A 12998-nucleotide genomic window follows, 5' to 3' on the forward strand; every position below is an offset into this window, starting at 1 on the left:
CGAGCCACTCTTGGTGATAGGCATCAAAGTCCCCCACCCAGTGTACATTCTGTGCCCATGCTGCCCTCAGTGCTTCTTCCAAGTGGTGTTCAACATGGAGGAGTACTGATCCATCAGCTGAGGGAGGGCAGTAGGTGGTAATCAGCAGGAAGTTTCCTTGCCCATGCTTGACCTGAAGTCATGAGACTTCATGGGATCCAGAGTCAATGTTGAGGACTCCCAGGGCCACTCCTTCCTGATTGTATACCACTGTGCCGCCACCCCTCGAGGTCTGTCCTGCCGGTGAGACAGGACATACCTAGGGATGGTGATGGAGGAGTTTGGGACATTGGCTGAAAGGTATGATTCTGTGAGTATGACTATATCAGGCTGTTGCTTGACTAGTCTGTGCAACAGCTCCATCAATTTTGGCACAAGTCCCCAGATGTTGGTGAGGAGGACTTTGCAGGGTCCACTGGGCTGGGTGTGCCATTGCCATGTCTGTAGCCGGTGCCGAGGTCAATGCCGGGTGGTCCATCGGGTTTAATTCTTATTATATGTAATGAGGTCTGGAGCCGAGTGGTCCTGGTGAAACCCAAAGTGAACAGCGGTGAGCAGATTATTGGTAAGTGCCACTTCATAGCACTGTCGACAAGACCTTCCATCACTTTGCTGATGACTGAAAGTAGACTGATGGGGCAGTAATTGGCTGGATTAGATTTGTCCTGCTTTTTGTGGACAGGACATACCTGGACACTTTTCCACATTGTTGGATAGATGCCACTGTTGTAGCTGTACTGGAACAGCTTGGCTAGAGGCGCAGCTAGTTCTGGAGCACAAGTCTTCAGCATGACAGCCGTGATGTTGTCAGGGCCTATAGCTTTTGCTATATCCAGTGCGCTCAGCCGTTTCTTGATATCACGTGGAGTGAACTGAATTGGCTGAAGACCGGCTTCTGTAATGGTGGGGACCTCAGCAGTAGGCCGAAATGGATCATCCACTCGGCCCTTCTGACTGAAGATGGTTCCAAATACTTCAGCCTTGTCTTTTGCACTCATGTGCTGTGCTCCGCAACCATTGAGGATGGGGATGTTCATGGAGCCTCCTCCTGTTAGTTATTTGATTGTCCACCACCATTCACGACTAGATGTGGCAGGACTGCAGAGCTTTGATCTCATCCATTGGTTGTGTAATCGCTTAACTCTGTCTATAGGATGCTGCTTCCGCTGTTTAGCATGTATGTAGTCCTGGTGCTGTAGCCTCATCAGTTGGCACTTTATTTTTATGTATGCCTGGTGCTGCTCCTGGCATGCTCTTCTGCACTCCTCATTCAACCACTTTGAGTACTGTTGGGGGGGATGGCTTATCAGAGCAAGGCAGCAGCAGCCAACTTCCTGGCACCAGGGGTGGCTCTGCTGCACAGAATGGGAGGAAAAAGAGAGGTAGAGCTATAGTAATAGGGGATTCAATTGTAAGGGGAATAGATAGGCATTTCTGCGGCCGCAAACGAGACTCCAGGATGGTGTGTTGCCTCCCTGGTGCAAGGGTCAAGGATGTCTCCGAGCGGCTGCAGAACATCTTGGAAGGGAAGGGTGAACAGCCAGTTGTCGTGGTGCATATAGGCACCAACGATGTAGGTAAAAAGCGGGATGAGGTCCTAAAAGCGCAATATAGGGAGTTAGGAGGTAAATTAAAAAACAGGACCTCAAAGGTAGTAATCTCAGGACTGCTACCAGTGCCACGTGCTAGTCAGAGTAGAAATAGAAGGATACTTCAGATGAATACGTGGCTAGAGGAATGGTGCCAGGGGGAGGGATTCAAGTTCCTGGGACATTGGAACCGGTTCTGGGGGAGGTGGGACCAGTTCAAACTGGACGGTCTGCACCTGGGCAGGGCTGGAACCGATGTCCTAGGGGGTTTGTTTGCCAGTGCTGTGGGGGAGGGTTTAAACTAAAATGGAAGGGGGTTGGGAACCTGAGCAGGGAGACAGAGGAAAGGGAAACAAGGATAAAAGCAAAAGATAGGAAGGAGAAAAACAAAAGTGGCAGTCAGAGAAATCAATGGTTTAAATCAAACATGGCCACAGTAAATAATAATTCGAATAGGTCTAAGAGCTTTAAAAAAACAAGCCTGAAGGCTTTGTGTCTTAATGCGAGGAGCATTTGTAATAAGGTGGATGAATTGGCTGCGCAAATAGAGGTAAACAAATATGATTTGGTTGGGATTACGGAAACGTGGCTCAAGGATGGCCAAGACTGGGAACTCAACATCCAGGGATATTCGATATTCAGGAAAGATAGGCAAAAAGGAAAGGGAGGTGGGGTAGCATTACTGGTTAAAGAAGGGATTAACACAATTGTAATGAAGGATATTAGCACTGATGATGTGGAATCTGTATGGGTAGAATTGAGAAATACTAAGGGGAAAAAAACATTAGTGGGAGTGGTATATAGACCTCCAAACAGTAAGACAGAGGTTGGGGATGGCATTAAAAGGGAAATTAAAGAAGCGTGCAATAAGGGCACAGCAGTCATCATGGTTGACTTTAATCTAGATATAGATTGGGCTAACCAAATTGGTAACAATACTGTGGAGGAGGAATTCCTGGAGTGTTTACGGGATGGTTTCCTGGACCAATATGTCGAGGAACCAACCAGAGATCAGGCCATCTTAGACTGGGTATTATGTAACGAGAAAGGAATAATTAGCAATCTTGTTGTATGAGGCCTCTTGGGTCGGAGCGATCATAATATGATCGAATTCTTCATTAAGATGGAGAATGAAGTAGTTGACTCAGAAACAAGGGTCCTCAATTTAAATAAAGGAAACTACGATGGTCTGAGGAGCGAGTTGGGTAGGATTGATTGGGGAATGGCACTCAAAGGGCTGACGGTGGATAGGCAATGGCAAACATTCAAAGACCAAATGGATGAATGACAGAAGTTGTTCATCCCAGTTTGGCACAAAAATAAAACAAAAAAGGTGACTCAACCGTGGGTAACAAGGGAAATTAGGGATAGCATAAGATCCAAGGAGAGGACATATAAATTGGCCAGAAAAAGCAATAATCCTGAGGATTGGGAGCAGTTCAGGATTCGACAAAGGGATTAATTAAGAAAGGGAAAATAGAATATGAGAGTAAGCTTTCAGGGAACATAAAAACTGACTGTAAAAGCTTCTATAGATATGTGAAGAGAAAAAGATTGGTGAAGTCAAGCGTAGGTCCCTTGCAGTCAGAATCGGGGGAATTTATAATGGGGAACAAAGAAATGGCAGACCAACTAAATACATATATTTTGGTTCTGTCTTCACAAAGGAGGACACAAATAACCTCCCAGAAATACCGGGGAACATAGGGTCTGATGAAAGGGTGAAACTGAAAGAAATCAGTATTTGTAGGGAAATGGTGTTAGGAAAATTGATGGGACTGAAGGCCGATAAATCCCCAGGGCCTGATAATCTACATCCCAGGGTACTTAAGGAAGTGGCCCTAGAAATAGTAGATGCATTGCTGGTCATCTTCCAGAACTCGATAGACTCTGGAACAGTACCCATGGATTGGAGGGTAGCTAATGTTACCCCACTATTCAAAAAAGGTGGCAGAGAAAAAGCGGGGAATTATAGACTGGTAAGCCTGACATCGGTAGTGGGGAAAATGCAAGAGTCCATTATAAAAGATGTAATAGCAGAGCACTTGGAAAGCAGTGACAGGATCGGACAAAGTCAACATGGATTTACAAAAGGTAAATCATGCTTGACTAATCCACTGGAATTTTTTGAGGCTGTAACTGGTAAAATAGATAAGGGAGAACCAGTGGATGTGGTCTTTTTGGAATTTCAGAAGGCTTTCGATAAGGTCCCGCATAAGAGATTCGCGTGCAAAATTAAGGCACATGGGATTGGGGACAAGGTATTGACTTGGATAGAGAACTGGTTGGCGGACAGAAAGCAAAGAGTTGGAATAAGCGGGTCGTTTTCCGAGTGGCAGGCAGTGACTAGTGGGGTACCGCAAGGATCGGTCCTAGGACCCCAGCTGTTCACAATATATATTAATGATCTGGACGATGGAATTGGATGTAATATCTCCAAATTTGCAGACGACACAAAGCTGGGTGGGAGGGTATGCTGCGAGGAGGATGTCATGAAACTCCAGTACGATTTGGACAGGTTAGGTGATTGGGCAGAAACATGGCAAATGCACTATAATGTGGATAAATGTGAGGTTATCCACTTTGGTGGCAAAAACAGGAAGGCACATTATTATTTGAATGGCAATAGATTGGGAGAGTGGGAAGTGCAAAGAGACCTGGATGTTCTTGTGCACCAGTCGCTGAAGATAAGCATGCAGGTGCAGCAGGCGGTTAAGATGGCAAATGGTATGTTGGCCTTCGTAGCAAGAGGGTTCGAGTACAGGAACAAGGATGTCTTGCTACAGTTGTACAGGGCCTTGGTGAGATCGCAGCTTGGGTATTGTGTGCAGTTTTGGTCGCCTCATCTGAGGAAGGACGTTCTTGCCATGGAAGGAGTGCAGCGAAGATTCACCAGGCTGATACCTGGGATGGCAGGAATGACGTATGAGGAGAGATTGTGTCGATTGGGCTTATACTCACTGGAGTTTAGAAGATTGAGAGGGGATCTCATCGAAACCTATAAAATTCTGTCAGGCCTGGACAGACTAGATGCTGGAAAGATGTTCCCGATGGTCGGAGAGTGCAGAACCAGGGATCATAGTCTAAGGATAAGGGGTAGGACGTTTAGGACTGAAATGAGGAGGAATTTCTTCACCCAGAGAGTGGTGAACCTGTGGAATTCTCTGCCACAGAGGGCGGTGGAGGCCAGTTCATTAAATATATTCAAGAAAGAGTTGGATATATTTCTTAAGGCTAAAGGGATCAAGGGATATGGGGAGAAGGCAGGGACAGGGTACTGAATTTGAATGATCAGCCATGATCTCATTGAATGGCGGAGCAGGCTCGAAGGGCCGAATGGCCTACTCCTGCTCCTATCTTCTATGTTTCTCTGTTTCTATGATGGTAATGGTAGAGTGAGAGATATGTCAGGCCATGAGGTTACAGATTGTGGTGGAATACGATTCTGCTACTACCGAGGGCCCACTGCGCCTTATGGATGCCCAGTTTTGAGCTGCTAGATCTGTTCTGAATCTGTCCCATTTAGCACGGTGGTCGGGTCACACAACATGATGGAGAGTGTCCTATAATACAGTGATATAACTGGGTAGCCCTGCAATGTCAGGTACTGTATAGAATAAGCCATAGGCACAACAATTGAGGCCAGTGGTAATCTTGGTAATGCCATCCCCTATGTTGCAAGATTGCTACAAGCATCCTTGGTACAGATGAAACTAAGCTCTATCCTGTTGGGATGTAGCAATCTGAGGCAACTGTCATGAGTCACTGGCAGGTACGTACTGTATACATAGGTCTGCAGAATGGCCTGGAGCCTCATAATCTCCCAGCATTCCTTCTTTCATTGTGTACCATCTCCACCATGAAATATTGCACTTGAGGTGCTTTAAAAACAACTTGAGGATGGAGAAAAAAATGGTCCAAAATTTTATTACAGATTTCAGAAACGTAGAAAAAGGCCTAACCAAAAAACTCCACTATAAAGATACACTAAACATTACAAAAAAAAACCTACCTAAGGCTATTTAAAAAATGCTTTCTACATAGAGCTTGCCTCACACAAATGGATGCAAAAAGTGAAAAAATAGCAAACAAGTTAAAATACCATTGAATTGTGATGGGTGTAGTGTTAAATATTCTTGCATTAAATCTGGGGCCTCAATAAGGTGTGCGCAAGAAATGAACACAAACATGTCAGCTCACCAAAACAGGAAAGCACAGAACTGCAGGCCAGGAAGAAATTGGTGCAGGGCCTGCTCTCTTAATACAGTGCCTCCTGTGCGGCAGTTGCACAGTTGCTCTCTGGTGCACGGAACTGTTCTGTTCTGTTTCGGCTCTGTAATGTAATTCTTTAAGCTGACTGCTGAACGAAGAAATGTTATATTAAATAGAACCCAGCTAAAGTTGTACTACTGTAATACTGAATTGAGTTCTGTCTTGTCGTGTTGAATCCCGCAATGCTGTACTGCTGTAATGACAAAACAAAGACACTGTACATTTATGATGATTATTACTATGATAACCATATTACCTTTGCATGTGTAGAGTTAGGAAATTATTGATTTCTTCATTTCTGTTAAGTGGACAGTTAAATGGTTTTCAACCAGTGCTGCGCTTTACTCAGGCATTTGGCAGAATATTTTCTTCAAATTGGCCTAATCTTGGGCGAGCAGAAGCAAACTAAATACAGCATTATAGTTTTCCCTTCATGCCCTTACCTCTCCCTATCTCCGTAACCTCCTTCAGCCCTACAGTACCCCAGAACTCTCCATTCCTCCGGCTCTGGCCTCTTGTGCATCTCCCTTCCTGTCTGAACCCTAATCTCTGAGGAGCACTCCCTATTGGATCTTTCCCCCCACCACCCCCTGCAATTTCCACATCAGTGTGTTGCTGTGCTGTAACACCACAACATTGATTGAGAATGCCAACCATCATTTATACAAGTCCCCCACAGCTGGCAAAGAGAGGTCATTTTCATCCCATCTGTCTAAACTGGATTGAAACCCTGGTCAAAGAAATGAAATGCCAATGCCAGTACGTTGAGATGTATCATGGTAGAGTGGAAGGAATTTTCCTCTTCATTTGATTATGTCATATCTCACCTGGAAGTCCTGGCACTAGGCTATTTGGATGGATATTCCATTCTTCAGCATATGGGCAGCTCTGTCAAGATGGGAAGATGGTTGTTGTTGCTCCCCTAATGGCCTTGTCACCCAACCCAAACAGTAATCATCTTAAAGAATCAAACTGCTTTGCCAGTTAGTCACAATCAACCAAATCACTCAACTGATAACTTTGGGAAAAAAAATCAGGAACCTACAATTACAGCAAATCAAACCAATTCACAAACTTTTTTGATTTCTTACAGTGGTCATGTTGTTTCCTTAATTAGATGATTATAAATAAAGGCAAAAATGCACCTTACAACAATACAGAGAAACTTAAATCAGTGGAGTGGTTAAAATTTATAACTTACTGATGCACCATCAATAACTCCAGAAGACTAAGAGTTAAACTTATAACAAGTAGGCTTTTATTAACAAAAGAATACGAGCATGCCTCTGCTGGTAAACCGATCCTTAAAGCCAGGGGGACTGGAGGTCAATCACCTTTATACCTGGGCTTAGGGGTGGAGCTAGGGGCGGAGCCAGCTGAGGCATGCCCAGACATGTTCTGTACAGGCAGATTAGTGGTTTACCACACTTACACAGGTCCTTTGCGAATCTGTCCAACCTGAGCTTGTTTTCTTCCACTGAATCTTCCCTCCTGATATTTTTCTGGCCTCCACGCATCAGCTCACTCCCTCAGTGACCACTTGTTCCTAAATGCCAACCCCAGGTCTTCCCACTCTGACCTTGAGCCCCAACCTCCCTTTTTCTCTCACTTATGCATGTTATACAAGATTCACAATATCCTGTCCCCACCGAATCCTAGCAGGCAAGTTGGCTTCCATCTTGCTGCATATCATTTGTTTTAGCAAATGTAAGAAATTCACTACATCAACAAAGCAGAATGTGTAAGAAACATACAGCGAGATTGGAAAACAGAGACAAGCACATAAATAATGATAAAGAGAAAGAGTCAGACACAGAGATATAGCCACCATGGTGAAAAAATCTGTGACATTCATACAGACAGAGAAAGAGAAAAAGAGTGGAGAACAAAGGCACAGAGAGGGACATGGGAAGAATTAGTGTGAAAGAAGCAAAGAAACAGGTAGAGGGACAGAGAATGTATTTTGTAGCTGACCAACATGACAGGGCATCAACTATCTATACAATTAAATTGTTGCTGTGTAGCGCACATCTATGGCATCACAACACCAAAGGATAACATAGCTGTAGGAATAAAAATGTCAATTGCTGCAAATAGCTACTTAACTGTTAAGTGACTAAATATCTGATTGACTAAGTGTGAATGAATTTTGGTGAAGATTGGTGAAGTCAAGCATAGGTCCCTTGCAGTCAGAATCAGGGGAATTTATAATGGGGAAGAAAGAAATGGCAGACCAATTAAATACATATTTTGGTTCTGTCTTCACAAAGGAGGACACAAATAACCTCCCAGAGATGTCGAGGAACATAGGGTCTAATGAGAGGGAGGAACTGAAAGAAATCAGTATTTGTAGGGAAATGGTGTTAGGGAAATTAACGGGATTGAAGGTCGATAAATGCCCAGGGCCTGATAATCTACATCCTAGGGTACTTAAGGAAGTGGCCCTAGAAATAGTAGATGCATTGCTGGTCATCTTCCAAAATTCTCTAGACTCTGGAACAGTTCCCATGGATTGGAGGATAGCTAATGTTACCCCACTATTCAAAAAAGGTGGTAGAGAGAAAACAGGGAATTATAGACCGGTAAGCCTGACATCGTTAGTGGGGAAAATGCTAGAGTCCATTATAAAAGATGTAATAGCAGAGCACTTGGAAAACAGTGACAGGATGAGACAAAGTCAACATGGATTTACAAAAGGTAAATCGTGCTTGACTAATCTACTGGAATTTTTTGAGGATGTAACTGGTAGAATAGATAAGGGAGAACCAGTGGATGTGGTGTATTTGGACTTTCAGAAGGCTTTCGATAAGGTCCCGCATAAAAGATTAGCGTGCAAAGTTAAAGCACATGGGATTGGGGTAAGGTACTGACTTGGATAGAGAACTGGTTGGCAGACAGGAAGCAAAGAGTTGGAATAGACGGGTCTTTCTCCGAGTGGCAGGCAGTGACTAGTGGGGTACCGCAGGGATCAGTGCTAGGACCCCAGCTATTCACAATATATATTAATGATCTAGACGAGAGAACTAGATGTAATATCTCCAAGTTTGCAGACGACATAAAGCTGGGTGAGCGTGTATGCTGTGACGAGGATGCCGAGAAACTCCAGTATGATTTGGACAGGTTGGGTGATTGGGCAGATGCATGGCAGATGCAGTATAATGTGGATAACTGCTGCACCTGCATGCTTACCTTACCTGCTGAAGGTAAGCATGCAGGTGCAGCAGGCGGTTAAGAAGGCAAATGGTATGTTGGCCTTCGTAGCGAGAGGATTCGAGTACAGGAGCAAGGATGTCTTGCTGCAGTTGTACTGGGCCTTGGTGAGACCACACCTTGAGTATTGTGTGCAGTTTTGGTCACCTTATCTGAGAAAGGATGTTCTTGCCATGGAGGGAGTGCAGCGAAGATTCACCAGACTGATACCTGGGATGGCAGGAATGACGTATGAGGAGAGATTGGGTTGATTGGGCTTATATTCGCTGGAGTTTAGAAGAATGAGGGGATCTCATTGAAACTTATAAAATTCTAACAGGACTAGACAGACTAGATGCAGGAAGATGTTCCCGATGGCAGGGGAGTCCAGAACCAGGGGTCACAGTCTAAAGATAAGGGGCAAGCCATTTAGGACAGAGATGAGGAGGAATTTCTTCACCCAGAGAGTGGTGAACCTGTGGAATTCTCTACCACAGAAGGCAGTTGAGGCCAATTCATTAAATATATTGGCCCAGAACTTCGGGTTTCCACGGGTGAGTACGCATGGGGTACTCACCCGTAGGCCCAATGGAAGTGCCGGTTTGCTGCATGCACTGCGCATGCGTGGGAAACCGGCACTTCCGTTCCCCTGAAAGCAGGGGTTAAGAGGTCGAACGCGTGCGCAGTAGAGGCTGCGCGTGCGCATCGAACTTACAGTTTTTTTGCAGGTTTTCGCGGGAGGTTAAGTCTGCAGGAGTTAGACATTTAAAAAGCAGTCGTAAGGCCTGCTTTTTTACAAGGTAAGTGGTGAATTAATTAAAATTAAAAAAAAATTTCCACAGATTTATTATTTTAAAATACTTTAAAGAAAGGTAAGATTATTTTTAGCCCCGTTAGAAAATAAAATTATTTTTTTCAAAAATTTAAATTATTGTTTAAAATAATTATTTCATGTAATTTATAGTTTATTTAAAAAATGTGATGATTTAAAAAAATTTATTTGAAGATTTAGTGATGTTTTGGGGCTCGTAGTATTTATAAGTTTGACAGCATGTCCTGTCAAACTTATGAATGAAGCATTCCCTGCTCCGATTGGCTGCCTATGGCCCACGTGATCCAAGGGGATGCATCGAATTAACTGCGCCCCTGGGATATGCAAGCACTGCGCGCCGGCAGTTGGAGCAGGCCCAGGATCGGAATCCCACGCGGGCCCACAGCTCAACGGCCAGCACGCAAGCTAAGTGCAGGTTGGAGGCTTGCACCCGCGGGAAGCCCCCGACCCGAATTTCTGGGCCATTCACGAAGGAGTTAGATATATTTCTTAAGGTTAAAGGGATCAAGGGATATGGGGAGAAAGCAGGGACAGGGTACTGAATTTGGATGATCAGCCATGAGCTCATTAAATGGCGGAGCAGACTCGAGGGGCCGAATGGCCTACTCCTGCTTCTATCTTCTATGTTTTCTCCTATCTTCTATGAATCAAAAGTTGTAAAAAGTAACTACGAGGCAGTTATAGAAACCCAAGCAATCAACTAGTTCAATTTTTCTTCAAAGCTACCAACCATTCAGGAAGCAGCAAGTACTACAAAAGGACCAAACAGCATAATTTCTCCATACCGTTTAACGATCTTTCTCTACTCCACTCAGACCACACTACATAGATGGAAATAATATTCACGGCATAGGGAACACAAAAAAATCCACAATACTGCAAAATAAATCACTAAACTTACCATAAAAGTGGTTATTTAACATTAGAATGCCTGCATAAATTTCCTCCCACAAAAGCCTGCGTATTCATCAGAAGTCTGGGGTTCAAGTTGGGAATTCCAGCTCCTGTGATGAAATTGTGTGCGAGGGGGAGACGAGAAATGGGAATTGTAATTTTCACCCTGTCCCTGAAGCTACCATATCAATACAACAACTCACGTCATACAACAACCAGGCAGCAATCCATCCTGTGGGCAAATTTGTGGCAGAGAAAGTGGTAGTTTTCACCCTGCTCCTTTAGAACAATACCTAGAGTGCATCATGACAACCTGTGTCACATGACAATCAGGAGAACATTTACTGTAAACTGTAAAGCCACTGGTGGTGGGGGGGAAAAAAAATCAAAACTTCAAGGTCAGGGGTTTTCCACTTCTGTGCTCACCAGTCTGTGATTTTCTGCCCATTAAAGTGAATGGATGGAAAATGGAAGGCTGGTGAGTGCAAAGCAGGAAATCTCAGCCACAATCCTTATACAGGTTTATAAAAATGGCTTTTTATACAGTTTAAGCCATTAAATATAAATTCTGAGCTAAAGGGGTTATTTCAGACGAGGTTTTTTTTTGCTTTGCTGAAGGTGACTGATCTTCGCATCGGGGCAGAGGGGGATGTTCACGAGGTGTTTTCAGGCTGATTTCAGACACTGCAGCTAAAGCCCGTCAGTCAGCCAGGCTTTGGTGCTGTGCAGTGGAGACTCAACAGTGGAAAAAGCTTCGCTGCTACACCAATGACAGCTTCAACAAGAATTACAAATGTACTGGGGAAGGGGAAGAAAACACCTTAAAAAATGAAGTGGAGGGACAAAGGAAGAATAAATAAATGAAGAACCCATATTTTAAGGAAATGTTGCAAATTCACTATGGGAGAGAGAACAAAATAAAAATATTTTATAATTAAAAAACAATAATTAAGGAAATAACAATAAAGTTACTTGCATCTTAAGCTGGTTTTGTAAAATGGTAGGGAAATGGCATTACAAATATGCAAGACCTCTATCTTTCCATATCAGCAAGGTATGCAATGTTTTTACCTGCCGTCGGTAATGCAATATATTGCTTTAGTAAATTTAATTTATTAGTTATGAAGGATAAACTGCTGCAGTAGGAGCTTGGTAAATATCAGAAACCACACTCCAGGACCCAGGTTACCTGTGAGCAATGCCATGGGAGATTTTATTATATATAACAATACTGTTACAATTTGGGCTTCTTTCCAATATTATTCATTTTCAGTGCAAAAATCACCTTCCATAGGCAAACCTGCATTTTCTATACACTGAAACTTGATCTTATGCTTAAAGTTAGCATGATGCAGGGTGAACAATTTAGCTTTATTACTGCTGGATTATACATCCGAAATAATAGAGCCCCACCACAAACTGCTGACTTCTCCCCAAAAAAAGCAAAAACACTATCATGATTGATTGTTTACATCAGGCTAAAACTAATTACAATTTACTATAAGACATAAACTTTTACAGAATAATAAATCAATGCACAAATATAATGTAGTTCTTCATTATCATCAGTGGATTAGCTTACTGAGCTCAGCATAATAAATTGTTTCTCAAGATTTTTAATATTTTACGTACAAAACACCTTGAGCAGCATGGACTTCTACCTTGCTGCTGTGACTTAAATACATGATCCACCACAGTGAAGTAAAGCAAGAGCTGGTCATATTCTGTCTGAGCTTGAGCTGCGTTTGGATACAGAACTATCAAGTCAGGTTACAAAAACTCAAAGGTTGTCTTTTAGGTACCTGATTCAAGCACTTTCTCGCACCTCCTTGACAAAGTAAACCTGCTACAATTGGCAAAAGTCTTGTGTGTAGAACCCGCTTCCCCCGGAGAGGAATAATCAATATAGTTAGTGGCTTGGAGTTTTCTAAATAGACAACAAACACTGATGTAAGCTTGCAAGCATGTCTGCATTTAGTATTTCAGATTACCGGCACTTTGGCTATCTTCGTCTTTAAACTGGGCAAATACACTCTGTCTTGTTATAGGGCTAGTAATTGTGCCAGGGCTCTCTCCTTCTTCATACAGTGAGTCACCAGCTTGAGTCACTAGTCTTGACAAAGGGTTTCGACCTGAAACGTTGACTCTATTTCTCTCTCCACAGATGTTGCCTGGCCTGCTGA

At 43.4% G+C, this 12998-nt stretch overlaps 1 protein-coding gene across 10 annotated transcripts in view; it reads right to left on the minus strand.

Annotated features, from left to right (window-relative positions):
- The window catches only part of rusc2 (RUN and SH3 domain containing 2), a 260485-nt gene that overhangs the window by 107121 nt on the left and 140366 nt on the right, over positions 1–12998 (minus strand). Inside the window, exon 1 of one of the 10 annotated variants that reach the window (XM_085972781.1) lies at positions 5829–6452. The exons of the other annotated variants lie outside the window; for them this stretch is intronic. The gene's annotated coding sequence lies outside the window, so the exon portion shown is untranslated. Of the gene's footprint in view, positions 1–5828; positions 6453–12998 lie in introns of those variants that run through there. 10 annotated transcript variants of the gene reach the window in all.

This window comes from Somniosus microcephalus, chromosome 2 (genome assembly GCF_052327205.1).
Source record: "Somniosus microcephalus isolate GS21.2 chromosome 2, FLI_Smic_1.0, whole genome shotgun sequence".
NCBI lineage: Eukaryota > Metazoa > Chordata > Chondrichthyes > Squaliformes > Somniosidae > Somniosus > Somniosus microcephalus.